This window comes from Haliotis cracherodii, unplaced genomic scaffold (genome assembly GCF_022045235.1).
Source record: "Haliotis cracherodii isolate W230 unplaced genomic scaffold, xgHalCrac1.p SCAF_3, whole genome shotgun sequence".
Taxonomy (NCBI): Eukaryota; Metazoa; Mollusca; class Gastropoda; order Lepetellida; family Haliotidae; genus Haliotis; species Haliotis cracherodii.
The window spans coordinates 13630872-13650062 of record NW_027266286.1 but is presented as its reverse complement, the minus strand read 5'-3'; the positions used below and the strand labels follow the sequence as shown (position 1 = coordinate 13650062).

General features: G+C 39.2%; 1 protein-coding gene across 6 annotated transcripts in view; it reads right to left on the bottom strand.

Annotated features, from left to right (window-relative positions):
- The window catches only part of LOC139473657 (dystrophin-like), a 452560-nt gene that overhangs the window by 311406 nt on the left and 121963 nt on the right, over positions 1–19191 (bottom strand). The window contains exon 1 of one of the 6 annotated variants that reach the window (XM_071256345.1): positions 17284–17573. The exons of 4 other annotated variants lie outside the window; for them this stretch is intronic. The gene's annotated coding sequence lies outside the window, so the exon portion shown is untranslated. Of the gene's footprint in view, positions 1–8469; positions 8509–17283; positions 17574–19191 lie in introns of those variants that run through there. One more of the 6 variants, XM_071256346.1, reaches the window with a different exon arrangement.

Here is a 19191-nt window from a genome sequence, read left to right as displayed (position 1 = left end):
AACATGGATAATAATCAGGTTGAATTCAAAATAATGAACAGCAAATCCTGGCACAGCTAAGGAATGCAACTCAGGAAAATACAGCATGTTAAACAGCTGGACCCACTCGACTTACTTGAGAACCCTTCTAACAGGTAACAGAGGTTTCATGATTTTATCCTTCAAAACCTGGAAATGATTTGAGAACTAATTTTGCTTCAAAATAGAAAAAGTTGTCTTCCTTTAAATAATGTAACAAATGTTTTGTTTCAAGGCTGTTTATTTACATTTTAGTGTTTAAAGTAAGTCTGATGATATAAAGGCTGGTACATACACACCTACTGCATAGCAATACATAGCCTTGCTCCAAGGCTGTACTGAATGAAAAGACCATTGATGTGTAGTAATTCTATCCTCCAAAAGGCAAATCTAGAAATGCGGACATTACATCACTCAAGTCTCTTACAGGGACTACTTGTTCTTGTTATTTACATAATCTAGAAATTATAATTTAAACAAATAATTATTGCCTTAGAGACTTGTGCAAGTCTAAGCAATGCACATCCTTTATAACCTCAAGCTCAAATTTTGGTAAACACAAGAATAACCCTGGAGACATAGAGGATGATCATACAGAAAATGACGGTAATTAAAAAACTAAGATTTTTTGCCTGAAGAATTGTAAATGATACAAAGTTTCCTAATTATAATCCAGATGGGATGCAAGTCTGCATCAGATAGAGAAGTGGCCTTTGTTTCAAATTAGTTTTGAGAATTTTAAATGATATCAATTTCCTGAAAAGAATTCAAACTGGCAGCATCCAATCCAATCAAATCTCCAAGTCTACATCAGACAACAGAGAGTGTAGTCAGCAAGTCTACAAGGATCTTGTACTGCGCATTGACTGGCATCAAGTCTAATCTAATCAGATACCCTACAGGCTATATTGACAGATATTGATGACTGTCCCTGTCACACCAATTGCTCATACAACGAACAAGGGGACGTATTAAACTAAAATTTCCTGATTAGCCATATTTGATTTCCCAGCACTTAATGTCTATTATGGAACTTTTGGAATGCAAACTTGAAGCAAACAAAGATTTAACTGCCAATCAATGGTGCATTGTGTGCTGCCTGACATATTTCGATTCGTTCCATATTCTCGGGGGCAGTTTACACTTCCCTCATATACAACCTTCTGCGAAATTCTGAGAATACAGAATATATATCCAACTGATTAATAACATCAATGATCAGAATACCAGAACGAAATTGCTGGAATCAAGACATCATTTGTTAATTATAAATACTAAATTAGAAATATAGTTATGAAATACTAAACTCTGCAACCGATAATGAAACAAAGTGCCTATAAGGATTGGTTTGTTTCTTGTTTAACGCCGCACTCAGCAATATTCAAGCTATATGACAGTGGTCTGTAAATAATTAAGTCTGGACCAGACAATCCAGTGATTGACATCATGAGCATCAATCCACGCAATTGGGATCGATGACATGCATCAACCATGTCAGCAAGCCTGACCAACCGATCCCGTTAGTCGCCTCTTACGCCATTTCGTTGGATGTTGCTTTTCTCATAATGCATACCTACAAGACACATAATGTACAGGAACCTGGTTGCGAATAGTTTTGCTCTTCCAATCACAGGAATCAGTTGCTAATTTCTGAATTTCAAAATTTCACTTTGACTGGTCACTTACTAAACATTGCCAACAAGATGAAAATATGCATGATTTTGAAAAACGCAATATTCTGGTATTTTTAGGGGGATATGCATTCCTCAGTATTTCAAAATGTGGCAATACCATACAGCTCTACCTTCGAGAATGTGAAGATGCAACACAAAGGAATCCCAGAAATAACAGACTCCCAGTCCTATGGCAACCTTGCATCAACAGCCTCCATATATCATCATTAGCATCTTACGTTGTCCTCTACCACATCCCTCCGCCATAACTCTCCGTACGACCGCAACTCATTAACAAGGCACAAGTTTACATCTGAGCAGAAAATGCCTTCAAACGTGTAGAGATACTAAAGACAAATTTGAGCTGGATCATCAATGACAAAACATAGCTCGTTAACTGAAGAGTTGGAAAAACAAAGGAGCTCTTGCACTGACTTTCCATTTCTTGTTACAATCCTCTCACTGGGATCAAGGGGTCGATGTGATCAGAAGGTTGGTGGGTCTTTAACACAAGTTATCAGTCAGGTCGCACTGACCTGGTTTTGTATTCAGGACAGACTGCAGATTGAATAGCCTTGTACTGCACTAGGTGACATGGATATTAATGCTAAATGTTATGAACGATATCTGTTTCAAAAACAAAGCCTTATTCTGATGTTTTTGAGTGTGTCAGGGGCTCATTGAATTTTTCTGTTACAGCATTTGAAGCTAGGGACCTCTGATACTTGAATTTCTCACAATTGGGTTTTGACAGGTTCCCTAAATTTCAATAATATTTTCAATGCTGTATTCCGTTGAGAAAATAGTTTCAAGGACATGACACAATTGTAATTGTTATTCTAGTCATGCAGAAACAAAACAGAATAAATTCTTGTGTAAATGAGCTGCTACAAAGTTAAGATACATTGCAGCAACATTAAATGATTTTATACAGGCATCAACAGAGGGGGTACAGGCAAACATAACCTCCACACGTTTACATTCCGAGACATGGCAAGTGCAATGTCACAGCACAATCATGTTATTGTACAATAACGCATGTAACAATGAGAATGCCTTTTCGGTGAGACCAATGGTAGTGAAAGTGACAGAATTAATGCCCTTGTCTAAGGAGGTCGTGCTTGTGGAGGTAGAGAAAACAGAGAAGACAGCGTTTGTCTAAAGGCACATTGTTTCAGCTCTATTTGTGTTTTTTGTTTAATGCCGCACTCAGCAATTTTTCAGCTATATGATGCCAGTCTGTATATAATAGAGTCTGGACAAGGCAATGGAGTGATTAACATAATGAGCATCAATCCACACAATTGGGATCGATGACATGCATCAACCAATTATCAGCGAGTCTGACCACCCAATTTTCCTCTTTTGACAAGAATGGGTTTCCAAAGGCTTGGATCTTCACTGGGTCAGCTTCAGTAAGGGATAACAGAGTGGCATAATAGTTAAAGTGTTGGCTTGTCGTATTAAGATCCTGGTGTTGATTCCTCAAATGGTAACAATGTCCAAGCTTCGGCATGACAAGCCAACGCTTTAACCACTAGGCACACCGTCCTTGTTCAATCCACGAGTTCAATAGTAAAGTCAACTATTTACCGTACAACACACTACTCAATCTGTCAAGACCTGGCAATGTTTATATCTATCACACACTTACTGAGGACACAACACCTATATAACAACTTCAACTACCGTATTCGATGTAATAAGCGCCCAGGGCGCTCTCAAAACTAGAAATATAGGGCTCTTATTAGAATATTATTTTGGTGAAAAAAAGTTGAAAGATAAATTTCCTGGTTTATGCCGACAGCCTGAAATGTTTATATACGACAGATATATTTTTCCAGAATTTAAATGCCCATAATTAAGGGTGCATATAACACACGAGTGCGTATTATATATGAATAAATAAGTCTTGTGTACATTCATCAATCAGAAGGGTTGCTAATTGGGATTGTTCACTAGCCAATATATCAGCAAATATCGCCGTGGGCGCTTATTAGAGCAGGGCACTTATTACGTCAAATACGGTATATATAGCTCAATGTTCAAAATAACTGCCAGCCCCCCTGCCCGTGGTAACTTTTCTGTCGGGCCGCATGAAATTTTCCTCCAGCTGCCCGACTGTCTGGCAGATAATTTTGACTACATGTACCTACATTTTCTCATAACTCTTTATAAATTCTCAAGTAATTGTTCGTGTTATTTCAACTGAATCAAGACGCAATTTGTCTCTCTTTTTTTCAATGTTTATGACTGAATGCTGACAGGTTGCTTTGAAGATGGGAAGGCAACGTTTATGGGTTACCTACCCTACTGTCTTGTTGGGTTTTAAAATTATTTCAAACACTGCCCACAGCACATTTTATCACAAGGCATGGATATATTGCTTTTCTAACCAAGCATGGTGAACTCTAGGGCTGCAACGAATACACTATGAGGTGAATACGATTCATATCACGAATATAGGATAACGAATACGAATATTAATTCACGAATACAATAACAAATCAGCAGCTGATGTATTTTTATATTCAGTAAAGCAATAACAACATAAATTATTTGACATGGTTTGTCAATTATTAATATATTATACATTTATATACTGCACTTATCCAGGTTCTAGTATCTGCTCAAATGCGACAATGACCAGTGACCACAATTCTGTCAAATTAAATAGCATAAGGGTGTTGTCTTTTGAAGAAATCTATGCATATAATACGTACTTATGGGTATTTTAATGTTCATAAATATTCGATTCTAGTGGCAACGAATAATGAACTCAATTCATGAATGGATACGGTTTGATCCACCGAATATGCGAGTGAATCGTATCAGCCGTAGTGAACACACAACAATATTTTGTAGTAGTTTGCCATTTCTTTTTGACATTAGTTAATTAACTAGATCTGTTAATGTCCTACAAATATATACTGCACAAAAAAGTCAGGGATCATGAAATATTTTTTATATACTGTACACCTTAAAGACGATCAGTCCTCACTACACAAAAAAATCCCCCCAAAATATTCATGATCCCTACCTTTTTTTGTACAGTATACATGTTTCTTCACTCATAGTAATTGTTACATACGACCATAAATAGGAATTCATTTTCTAACCTCACAGCACAACATGATATATGTCGGTTGTTCAATGAAATTTTCCTTTATTAAACATTAAGTGATGGTATCCTGTTTGGAAACTGTTCCCCAACAAATGTCAGGACATCAGACGGCGGAATAAGATTGGAATATGCACAGCTGTGTTGATGAATGAATGGAGAAATCTCTGTGAGGGAAAGATAGCAGATTTTTATGATAGTTGAGTCAAATTTAGCCCACCATTCACAGGTTCCAAGTGATGCCACATGCTTGCAATAAGGAAAACTACTTTAACAGGGAGAGCTTGCTTTGCCCGGAGGCAAGATCATCACACCGGGTTCCATGTCATGTTCTAGACTAACATCTAGTCTCTGAAATGAACATATTGTACAGAGAAAAAAAACAGTCGTTAAATTATCTTCAGAAAAATTTAATAAAAATGAGCCCAGAGACTCTTCATTTTCAGATACTGAAAAAATCTAGACTTGCCAAACATTATAGACTTGCATGGGATGTATTTGATATATTTGTATCAGGGTCTGTAAGACAGACTGGTCATGTTCCATCAAAGCTCCTGCAGACAGCATCACATTGGTTTATAGTCTCACAATATTCCATTCATGCTTGTAGCTTCACCACAATGCACCCGGGGGCACGGGTGGCCCAGTCGTTTAAGGCGCCGCGATTTGCTGTGCAGAGTTGCGTCCCTTGGGCATGCCAAATACCTATGATTGTGGGTTCGAATCCTGGTTCGCCCCGATTATGTTTCTAGGTTTGTCAGCACCATACCCATGCTCGTGGGTTTCCCCAAAGTGGTAAATGTCTGAGACCTGCATCACTCTGGGCTTTCCTCCCACATTAAGCTGACATGCCACGATACAACTGGAATACTGTTCAAAGTGGCGTTAAACCCAAATCACTCACCCACTCACTCACAGCACACCCTCATAAGGTTAGGTGAGGTGAAATGGGGTTTAACGTCACGTCCAAGATTATTGCACTTATATAGCGATGGCTATATGACGGCGGTCTGTAAATAATCAAGTCTGGACCAGAAAATCCAGTGATTGAAATGAGCATCGATCCACGCAATTGGGATCGATGACATGCATCAACCAAGTCAGCGAGCCGATCCCGTTAGTCGCCTCTTACCTGCCCCATGGGTACACTTATCGAAACTTCCTTATTCAATATGGTCCTTGTAGTTTCATTACTGGTTCAGTAGAGTTTTATTTCACGACTGCTTCTAACTTGATATTTAAAATTTACAATTCTGCAGATGGGTGCTCATGACGTAAACCACTGGATTGTCTGGTCGAGACTTGGTTATTTATAGACCGCTGTCACATAGTTGGAATATTGCTGATTCCGTCATGAAACAAAAAACAAACAGAATAAAACTTGATTCATTTGGGACATAAACTTACTATGTTTTCAATGAAGAGCGAGGTTACCTTTAGATTAACTGTCCTAAATTGAATTTGGAACCGACCACGTGTATATTTTGCAATGCAATCCAGTACCCCAGGCAACACATAGTCTCATCAGAATCTAATTACCGGACTTGCTGACATAAATACAGAGAAACAAATCAATGTTTACACATTCATGGCCTCTGTGATTAAAAATCATTAGGGAAGTGTAAATCAGTAATTATAGACAGTGAGAACATTGGCCTCGTGAGATTGAGCCATCGCAGAAACTTCCCTCGACAGCACTGCACATCCTCAAGCCAGATAGAAATACTTACGCGGTAATTCTAAAATCTTTTCACCCTTACTCATTTAGTCGTCCCAAAGGTGAAGGTCAGTATCGTGTCAGAAAGAATCTGATGCTATTAGGCTGCGATAAGTGAGCCAAGTGTGTGTTTTATATCTGAAGTACACAATTGTTCGGATTTCTTTTGCTAAACACTGTCATTTAATTTGTCAACGAGGAAATTAAGAAGATGCAAGAGGCAAAGAATGATCCTGTTAAATTACGACTCTGTGAAAGAGGTCAGGGCGAACACAATAGAGAGATTCAGATCAACCATTCTGACATTGTTAGAATTGAACTCGTTTCTCTGACAATCAAATGTTGATAATTCAAACTGCATTGTTCAAAAAGGAACATCATAACTAAAAGCTTTTCCATAATACAACTACAACGAAAGTTCATGATATTCCGATTCCATTTGAGCTAATTTTACCACGATTCCAGCCATGTCATGCAGTACCAAGAACCGGCTTGACACATGGTACCAATGTGGAGATTCGAACCTGCGTGACCAGTGTGATCAACACTTTAACCACTAGGCTCCTTTCAACTGATGTCTGCAGTGCTTAAGGCTTTGAACACCCGTAACATTTACAATATAATATTTGGAAGGGATCAATTGTTTTGAAAAGAATATTTATTTTGGTTTTGGCATTGATTGACTATGATGATATATGTAGAGCTTATAATAACTCAACACCTGGCAGAGTAATTATGTAAAATAGATTGTGAGCAGCCTAACTGGAACTTGACACTATTTAAATAGATTAGATTATTAGATAGGTGTTTGATACAGATGTAAATATATCTCAGGACATTGTGCCATCTCCCCCAGCCAATATCCCCCACCCCCTATCCCTCACCACTACTCCCCACCCCTATCTGAAACCTCCCCCAGCCAATATCCCCCACCCCCTAGCACCACCCACTATACTTCACCCTTGTCCTCCACCCGTATCCAAAGTCCGATACCCCCATCCCCCTACCCCTTAACACCATCTACTATCCTTCATCCATATCCAGTACCCCCCACCCCCATCTGATACCCCCAGCCCCCTACCCCTTAACACCATCTACTATCCTTCACCCATATCCTTCACCCCTATCCAGTACCCCCACCCCCATCTGATACCCCCCACCCCATCTGATATCCCCAACCCCCTACCCCTTAACACCATCTACTATCCTTCACCCCTATCCAGTACCCCCCAGCCCCATCTGATATCCCCAACCCCTTACCCCTTAACACCATCAACTATCCTTCACACACCATATCCAAAGTCCCCCGCCCCCAATCCATCAAAGTGATACTAAACTCCCTTAAATCGAGACAAAAGGCACCACAGAACAAAGCTTACGGCAAAATAATGAAATTAAACTCACAGAAACTAGATTCTAGCAAATCACAATGATTGATTATGATGTAAAATGTGCAGTAGGTTCCCAGTCCGCAAGCTTTGGGACACTGTTATTGCAATGTCCCCTTTTGGCTCCAACACAGTCAGACAAATCAATGACCTTACTACACAAGTGGTGGGTGACTATTGCCATGTGATAACCAGCATATACACCATCCAACAACAACAACATCTCAACGTCTCTAACACACTCAGCCCTACAGTTCATACTGAGGTAAATCGAAATATTCAACCTGAGTGATGACAGTAGAAGCAATGGTGTGTTGTCAGTCTACTAATTCCAAACAAAAAAGAATGCCACCAAAATGTCATTGCAATTTATCATAACATATGTTTATATCTTGAACATACTCTGAGATCCAACCTAGACTTGCTTTCCGACTCACTCCACATGTAAACAAAACACATGACCAAGACATCAATACCAAATATACAAAACCATATTAATTGTACATTCCCCAACAAAACACAATTGTGAATCTGACACAAAAATAGACTTACTGAAATTAGGTAAACTTGTAAACATTGCCAGTTCTCGGATACTTCTCACCTTTATCACAGATTCGCTGAGTTTGCTAAATTTGTGAAAGGTAATTTAAACACAGCACAATTAAACTCCACCCTCATGGCTCCTCGGTTGACGAAGAAATTAACACACACACCAAAATAGCTTCCCGGCACATCCAGCTATCCGATATAGCTCTCACTTCCGATGTAATTCTCCTTCAGGGAGGCGGCGCCAGAACAAAAACAATTGACGGTTTTCAACTCTCAAAGACATCCAATACAAGTGAGTGTTGCGTCAGCAGGATGGGAAAACCCCATGTCCATGAAAACAGGAATTGGACATGGGGACAGCCGATGAGTTGGATGGGGGACGAGGCTCCAACAACTCAACATTCAAAAATAACTGTCGGGGAGGATAAAAAACACTGCAGTTATCAGTGCGAGGTATCAGGTTACAGTATAGCACTTCCATGTGCAGTGGAACTCTCCCACAGCAAGACGGAGAGGGAGAGAGATCCCCAGAGTCGTGAAAGTATAGAGAGGCAATTAATGGCGGTATGTAGACTAACATCTAGTCTCTGAAATGAACATATCGTACAGAAAAGAAACAGTTGTTAAACTGTCTTAATAAAAATATAAAAAGGAGCCCAGAGACCTTTACTTTCAGATACTGCAACAATCTAGACTTGCCAAACATTATAGACTTGCATGGGCTGTATCGGATATATTTGTATCAGGATCTGAAAAACAGACAAAGCAGTACAGTGTAAGGGGCGATACTGTGACATCCATACCATCTACCTTGTTCAGAGAATGATAGTGAAAAATGGTTTCGGTTCCCTGACCTTGACAAATTGACCTAAAACTGATGTTGGGATGTGTCGATGCAGAAAGTTTGAGCAATATTCACACAATATATACTTCACTTTACTGCTTTTGGATAAAGTGTGATTTATTCCTACAGCCTTTGATTATTCAAGAATGTTACACTTTGTAGGTTTTTCTTCAAAAAAAAAAAGATATTTTATACTGTGCATACTAGTAATTATATATCCTCTTAACTTTACATAAAATATGTAAAGATATCATAAAATGTTAAGCTATTTACACATGTTAATTAAATATCCTCTCAACCAAGCTATAATCTTATTGGTTGATGAGTTCAGAGATACAGATGACTAGTTCTTCTAACCTGCTTGATGATGATAATGCATACATCCTCAGTAAATAATCTTCAAGGATTATCAAAAATCTTGCAGATATTTGTCACTATGAATATATTTCACGAACAACAACTAAACAATTACCTACAGCTGTTATCTTGATATAAACTATTCACACTGTTCGAATCAGTCATTTGACGAGGAATGTGAACTACATTCCATCACAGATTAGGCTGCTCACAAACATTTCCTCAGTTTCGATACAAGCTTCAGCTTCATCAACCCAGCTCCTGCCATCCTGCCACTAATTTCTTACCTGCCTAAATATTTACTCTCTCACGGAGACTGACATAATGTTTCTCCTCCATAGTCTCCTACAGTCAACAATCTGTGAGCAAGTAGGTTAACTGTCAGAAGAACGGCATCCTCACGGGACATACCTTCAACATGGCAGTACCTCACATCAGCCATATATGTCTACATAGGAAGTTCAGTAGGTTAATATGTTACGGAGCTAGGTAATTATGGCTTGTATCCACCACCTGGTCATCGCCTGGACCTACCCAGTGTAGCCATCACCACTACCTGACCCGAACATTCATCAGTGGGAGCCACTGGCACTAGGTGATGAGGAAGAATTACGGGGGTCAGTGAAACCAACACAGGAAACCCTCACACACAATGAGGCAGGGATGGCATGTAGGTTGGGATACTGACACACTGAAACATTTTTTATGTCGATACTGTATCGATACAAATTGATGAATATCGATACTAAATTAAAAATTCACTGCTGATGAAATATAACATTTGTTACATTTGACCACTTTCTAAATGGCACTGTGTGTTCATGACAATACGAAGTCAGAAAAAAAATCAATTCTCAACAGTGAGTGAGTGAGTGAGTGAGTGAGTGAGTTGAGTTTAACGCCACTTTGAACAGTATTCCAGTTGTATCTGGGCGTGTCACCTTAATGTTGGTGGAAAGCCAGAAGGGTTGCAGGTCCAAGACGTTTACCACTTTTGTGAAAACCACGAGCATGGGTATGGTGCTTACAAACCTAAAAACACAAACATGACGAACCGAGATACGAACTCACGATGATAGGTTTCTGGCGTGCCCAAAAGACACAACTCTGCACAGCGGACCGCCTGGACCCCTAATTTTGTTATTAATTGACATATCGTGATACTTTTGAGTTGATAATTGATACTAAACTTTCCAACCAATGAGACCTCTAATTGGGGCATCACAGGTTTAAAGTGAATAAAAAAAACCTACTCCTATTTTGTAAACTTTGCCGAGTGAATGATGTGACAGTCACAGAATATACTGGTCTGAAAACCCTGTCTGCTCTCCATCTTCTCTGGAATGGACCCGTGAAGATTCTGGGGTAGAATAGGTCTTCAGCAACCCATGCTTGCCATAAAAGGTGACTATGCTTGTCGTAAAAGGCAACTAACGGGATCGGGTGGTCAGGCTCGCTGACTTGGTTGATGCATGTCATCGATCCCAATTGCGTGGATCGATGCTCATGATATCAATCACTGGATTGTCTGGTCCAGACTCGATTATTTACAGACCGCAGTCATATAACTGGAATATTGCTGAGCGTGGCGTTAAACAACAAACCAACCAACCAACCAACCAATCTCTATCAATGTACAAATACAAAATCATAATTCACCTCCTGCCAAAAAATAACCCAATTACATACACACTAAGGTCAAGTCATCATAGGCTTCAGGTCACATGAGCCATGAAGGAAACAGAAACTTTATTCAAATGTCCTGACAACATACCCAGGGGCGGATACAGAGGGGGGGTGCAGGGGTGCGCACCCCCCCTTTTTATTTCGAAAAAAAATCTTTATTTCTGTATATATTACAACCAAAGACAATAAATAGATCTTAATTGTGCAACCCCCCTTTTCAAAAAAGCTGTATCCGCCCATGATACCCATCAGAAAAAGTCATCACATATCAATCTGAACCTCTCACTCTCAAGACAATCCTAATATGATACTCTGACAGGTCTTATCTGCCCCCATGTAATCTGACACACTTCGGATATCTGTGCTGGCGTCGTCCGACTGTGTTCTGGGTGGACGGCCTACACACCTGTCAGATAGCTACCTGTGTACCTGCATATCTACACACTAGAATGAGTGAGGGGGATGGATTTCATGCCCGGACTGTGTTCTGGGTGTCAGATAGACACCTCTGTACCTGCACATCCACAGAGTGAGTGAGGGGGATGGGTTTCATGCCCTGACTGTGTTCTGGGTGTCAGATAGACACCTGTGTACCTGCACATCCACAGAGTGAGTGAGGGGGATGGGTTTCATGCCCTGACTGTGTTCTGGGTGTCAGATAGCCACCAGTGTACCTGCACATCCACAGAGTGAGTGAGGGGGATGGGTTTTATCCCCAAGTGTGCAATCAGAAATAGCCTTCCCAAATAGGTATGAACCGCAGGCCAATCTGATGACACTCTCTGTACAAGCTGGACAAAGTGTATCTCAGGAGTAGCGCAGTGTAGCACAGTGCAGCACTGATAGCATCATAGCTGTGTTGTACCCACATATATCTGTCATGTCTGTGTACCATATATCATACAGTAGATTATCTCTATGTGCAACATATTCCATATATCATACAGTAGATTATCTGTATGTGCAACATATTCCATATATCATACAGTTGATTATCTCTATGTGCAACACATTCCATATATCATACAGTAGATTATCTCTATGTGCAACATATTCCATATATCATACAGTAGATTATCTGTATGTGCAACATATTCCATATATCATACAGTTGATTATCTCTATGTGCAACACATTCCATATATCATACAGTAGATTATCTCTATGTGCAACATATTCCATATATCATACAGTTGATTATCTCTATGTGCAACACATTCCATATATCATACAGTTGATTATCTCTATGTGCAACACATTCCATATATCATACCGTAGATTATCTCTATGTGCAACATATTCCATATATCATACAGTTGATTGTCTCTATGTGCAACATATTCCATAAATCATACATCTCTATAGTTCTAAGTGTTATACCAGCATATATGTCATACAGTTGTTCAGTCATATCCATAAATCCCCAAGAAGAAACTTAAATAAATATAAAGCTTCTGGACATTTATTAAAACCATGAATTGATTCTTCCTTCTTCTTTACATCTCACATCTCCAGTTAACAGACTTCTTTCCTCAAGTCTCTCCCCTCTTCTGCTCATGATACCAATCACTGGATTGTCTGGTCCGGACTTGATTATTTACAAACCGCCGTCATATAGCTGGAATATTGCTGAGTGAAGCGTTAAACAACCAACCAACCAACGAACCCAGGCCCTGCATTTTGCATTCTCCATTCCTTGTTACATCTTTTTATTCTTTCATTCTTTTTCCTCCTTCCTTCCGATCTTAATATATAACATTTCTCCCCCACTCGCTAACCCCATACTTTCTCTCAATCATCAACAAATCATCTCCATGCTCCACCTCTTGAAATACCTCTACATCCTTATCTTTTATCTTGCAATAAACCAAAACATTTTGAGAAATCACTTACACGCTTATCACCAGGCATATCTTGATGTATTTGTCACTGGGCCTAACATTCCGCATTTCTGAAAATATCTCAACAGGTTTTTGCATCTAATGCAGCATAAACCTTGTTGACTTTTAATCAAGAAAATGTGCCCAAGGTAAAAACACAACCTGAAGACTTATTGGTGTTTAACCAGAGAAGTGACATGAAATCTCATCTACAAACTCGGGCTCCCTAAGGGCAAACATCCTACACATTCCAGGACGGATTACGTCTTCTCAGGTAGAAGTAATTATGCAATGAGCTGTTTTTTCTCGTCATGTGGCACCTGTGTAAGGGGATTTTCTGCTAGCTTACTGTTATCTGATGGGGGATTACTTCTGCATTTCTGGGCAACTGAAGAACGGATAGTGTCAGGGGTGAATCAATTAAGAAAGGAATGAAAGAATGGGTGAATGAGTGAAGGATGGATGTGGTGGATGAATGAATGGTAGGTGATTGAATAATTAAAGGTGGATGAAAGAATGGGTGAATGAATGAATGAATGAATGAATGAATGATAGGTGATTGAATAATTAAAGGTGAATGAATGAATGATGGATGTGGTGGATGAATGAATGAATGAATGAATGAATGAATGAATGAATGAATGAATGAATGATGTGATTGAATTTTTAATGAATTCATATTTTTTCATTCATGACAATAGTTAATATGTGAGGTTACAAAAATATCCAAAATATGCTCCAGCAATTGAGAGACATGAACATTACAGCAGCAGTGGTGACGTGAGTGCAGCCATGTTGCTGCACATGACGAGCACTCCCTAAACAGCAGCTTCATTCATCAGTGTCAGCACAACAGGGCCATGTTTCCACCCACACGTCTATTCCATCAAATACCTGTCAATTCAATCTATTTCTTTACAAACCACTTAAATACGGCATCAATAAAAGTAGTAAACCAGCTCACATTCATGTTCTTTTCATTGCCGGCGTTCTCCGAAACGTCACGTGTTGAACGCAAACAATTCATTCAAACAGCAACCAAACAATATGGGCTCTTTTTCATCTGTTTGTGTTTAATGCAGCTGAACGCACAGTTAATAGTGAATGAGGTCTTTCTGCTGTAGTAAAACTATCAAGACGATCATCATTTAGTCAGACTGACACAAACCCTGTACAAACTCTTGAATCTACCACTCCTAACTTGAAGAAGGGTTACAACTAACCTCAACAGCCTTACTAGCAAGGATTGAGATGTACTACCCTTGTAATGTTAAAACAATGGAGAATCTAGGAAATTTGTACCAGCCCCCATGAATCTGTGCTGGCCCCCATGAATCTGTACTGGCCCCCGGGAATCTGTGCTGGCCCCCATGAATCTGTGCTGGCCCCCATGAATCTGTACTGGACCCCATGAATCTGTGCTGGGCCCCGGGAATCTGTGCTGGCCCCCAGGAATCTGTGCTGGCCCCCAGGAATCTGTACTGGCCCCCATGAATCTGTGCTGGCCCCCAGGAATCTGTGCTGGCCTCCAGGAATCTGTGCTGGCCCCCATGAATCTGTACTGGCCCCAAGGAATCTGTACTGGCCGTAAAGGCAACTAACGGGATCGGGTGGTTTGTTGTAAGTTCGCTGACTTGGATGATGCATGTCATCGTATCTCAATTGTGCAAAAAGATGCTCGTCACATCAATCACTGGATTGTCTGGTCCAGTCACGATTTACAGACCGCCTTCATATAGCTGGACTCTAAACCTGTAACTTGTATCTTGATATTATTTTCAGTAGATTTTACTCTAAGCATTTATGAACTGGTATCAGCTTATTCTACTTGACTAGAAATTTGACTAGATTAGGGCTTTGGACTAGTGGCTAACATGGCATACTGGCATGCATTAACCAGAGTATGTATAGTTAACTTCAGATAAAACACACACAAATAGATTGTCACACCAGTAGTCTGTTATTCATGGTGATCCCTCGGATATTGGATCTGTCACAAATACTATTCACTATATGCCTTAAACACCCTACGTGGTCAAGTGAATGAGCATCTACCAGGAGAGCAGAAGGCTGGTGGTTTGATCCCCAGTCATACCAAAAGATGAAAAAAAACCTGGTCGGTTCGGAGTCAGAATGATGTCTCTGAGTGGGTATCCATGTTAAACTGCGGCATGGTCTCTCAGTAGGCAAGCACTATAAACCCAGCATAAGTCCGGACTAGTACAAACAGCCACACACACACGTGGACTGTACAGAGAGGACTGTAAGTTTCATTCTAAATTTGATCTAATTCAGATTACATTATCTGCAGTGATCCCGAGTAGAATTATAGCAGTTATGTTTATTCTTAAAACTTACTTCAGTTTACAGATTGTTTTACAAAAACATATAGATTTTCTGTAATTTGTTCACAAAGTATTTTTGGTTGGGGAAACATAGAAAATAAGATGCTTTCCAGAATAAGTGTAACTAACCTTCACTTATTGGCCAACTTAAAAATAGATTCATTGTTGAAATCAATGACAAGACTAATGCTGCGATATGATAAAAAGACTCCTCTAATCGTTATATTTTTTCCGCAATTTTGGTCTGCCATATATGTAATATAGTCTAATGATTAACAAATAAGCCGTGCTACTTGTATTCTACTCAAAAGAAGTAAAAGAACACACAATTCTTTCATAGTCCTTTCAACATTAGTCTGTCATACAGACCCTGAAACAAATATATCCAATACAGCCCATGCAAGTCTATAATGTTTGGCAAGTCTAGATTACTGCAGTATCTGAAAATGAAGGTCTCTGGGCTCCTTTTTATTATATTATTATAAAGATAATTTAACAACTGTTGTTTTCTGTAAGATATGTTCATTTCAGAGACTAGACGTCGGTCTATTTCTAAATGAAAAAAAAGCATAAAAATAACCTGGGAGTTTTTAAAATTCTTTTCAGTGGTACATGTGTCACAAACACCTTGAAGGTCTGTTCACACAGAGCAACCGGGTTATAACTGTCTTAACGGCATCAATCAAGTCGGTGAAGTTAATGAGAACTGTGCATCACTGAGCACACTATCGTGAACTCTCCCCAGACGTATAGCTGCGAGGAGCTTGGAGCGACATTGGACAGTACACTGTACACCAACCTACTGTAGCTGCCAGCCATTTGGACTGAACACTGAATTAAGGACTATCAATGGCACAGTGTTGTTCAAATATATCCACCTTGTCATTCAAACAAATGAACAAACACCATGAGTTGTGAGGGAAGTAGCACTTAACACTACACACTGTCCAAATATGATAAGTTGCACACTTGGTGTACTATTTGCACAGAAAATAGGACATTGTTAATATTGATAAACATAAATATCTGTTGCTCTTCATGAAATATTTCCTTAATCGTCCTTTACATCGTTATGATTTTTATAACCAAGGAAATGGTTATATGATGAAATACAACACGTATCTATCCACCATATATACCTTTGTGAAAAAAAACTTGCCAAAAGCATACCTTAGATTTGTAATATGTGATAGCAAATATGATTTACTGGCCATAATAGATGTTTACACACCCATGAAGCTCCTTGCTGCGTCTTTCATGGGAACAGTTGGCTACCCGTTAAATGATCTTCTATTCTATCTCTTTTTTATCAGCACCTTTCTGCATAATCAATAACACCTGCCAACATTTAGGTCAGCGTTTTCATACTTTCTCACAGTGATAAATGAGCAGCAGGTCAAATTTTAAGTATTTGGACAAAGATACAAGCTTCAGAAAACAGAGCTCAATAATTGCATCAGAATAGATGTTATGTAACGACATGGACTAAAGAAAGTTGTGAATTTCAGTATGACTTTTTCCCATAACAGCCCCTCTTACTTTAACTACCATTAGCATAACTTTCTCTTTCTTTATAATCCTCTGGAGTATTCCCCTTCGCTAGAATGACTCCATGCTAATTACCATATCACCGAACACCACAGTATAACAAGCAATAAACACCACACATGAAAATATGTAAACAAACAACGTCCATATCACCCACCTGGGAAATATACAATCCAATACGAATCCCCTATTTCAGTGTAATCCATATCATCACAGTCATTATAGCACCTTTCACTGCTAACTCGGAGATAGAAACATGTGCAATCTGACCAAGTTAATATGGGTCAAGACAGGCTGTAGAGTACTGATCCCTCACTTGGCCCACCCTGAATAGTCTGCCGTACTCACTCCAAAGGCTAGCGGACTCGCGTGCCTGTTCAACCCCTCTCACGTCCGCCTTCCAAACTCCACTCACTGTCTGTTTCCAGAACACTGACTTCCATCAGATCTTCTGGGTGAGCATGGTTAGATCATTAATCATGCTGTTATATAATTTACAATGGGAGTTGTTAACAGGTAGGTTTTTCCACATACACGACTGTAGGCAGGGAGGTGGGATGAACAGATTACACGAGTTTGCAGTGGAGCATAGACGCTGAGCTGGCTGGGAGATAATGTGCTGACTCGAGGCAGCGTGTGTACACCGTCAATTTGCGATACCAACAACAACCTATTGACAGGATTACTATAAAATGTCTGGGAGGACAATGAACATAATAGAGAGCTGCAACAGTAATATAAAGACTGGATTTCCCGTAGTTGTCTTGTAATCATAGCTTAATGTCAGTATTCATCTGCTCTCTGTTCAATTTCCTTACCTTCATAAATATTAATTTTCAGATTATTCCCAGGTATATTATAAATACAGCTTTTAATTGATATTTGTTTACATCTGAAACTTACACAGGCAGGATTGTATGTAAATGATTTAATGCGGACTTGGTCATCTCACACTACCTGACACTAAAACAGTTTGTCAAAATATAGATATTTGATTCCACAGACACAAGTAAAATTCAATAATAATAATGATAATAATAACAATAATAATTTGCCTGAACAATTCTTTTGACTAAATCTCATTAGGGATTATATAATTCAGTATCCTAATCAATTGTGAGTTTTAAACACATCCATGTTTAAAGGAAAAATTAGGGGTAACTTGCATTTTTTGAAGACTTGTCATCTCACAGTGAGATTTAAAAATTTAAATGATCTGTGTCTATACATCATGTGAGTAATCAAAATTCAATTTGGTTCACCTTCACAATACGACACCTACTCATATTATGGATAGTCCACATTGGACTCCAATCAGTTTCAAATGTATGTCCTTTGTGAAACCAATTTGAATTCAGCCTCATTTAAGATCATGGACGTAAACATGATTTCACAAGGGACATTTGATATCCAACTGAAATAAGCGCAATATTCCAATAATAGCCACTGATGTAATTTAGATAGGAATCTACAAACCTAATCCGATTTAGTATTCCTCACAGCAAATTGAGAGAACAGTCAATGTTACAACATATTTTTACCTAACAACACACATCAGTCCATGCCTTGGGCTTTCTACATACCGTATTCAACGTAATAAGGGCCCAGGGCGCTCTCAAAATTAGAAATAGGGGGCTCTTATTAGAATATTATTTTGGGAGAAAAAAACAGAATTGAAAGATAAATTTTGTGGATTATGCTCAGAGCCTGAACTGTTTATATACGACAGATATATTTTCCAGAATTTAATTGCCCATAATTAAGGGTGCATGTAACACACGAGTGCGTTTTATACGCGAATAAATAAGTCTTGTGTACATTGGTCAATCGGAAGGGGTGCTAATGGGAATAGTTCACTTGCCAATATATTAGCAAATATCGCCGTGGGCGCTTATTAGAGCGGGGCACTTATTACGTCGAATACGGTAGTTCCTGTTTTACTGTCTCACAATTAAAGGTAAACAACTAAAGCCATACGATGGGGGTATGTGAATAATCCAGTCTGGACCACATGATGAGCATCAATAAAAATCACCCAGACGTGATGACATGCATCAAAAAGTCA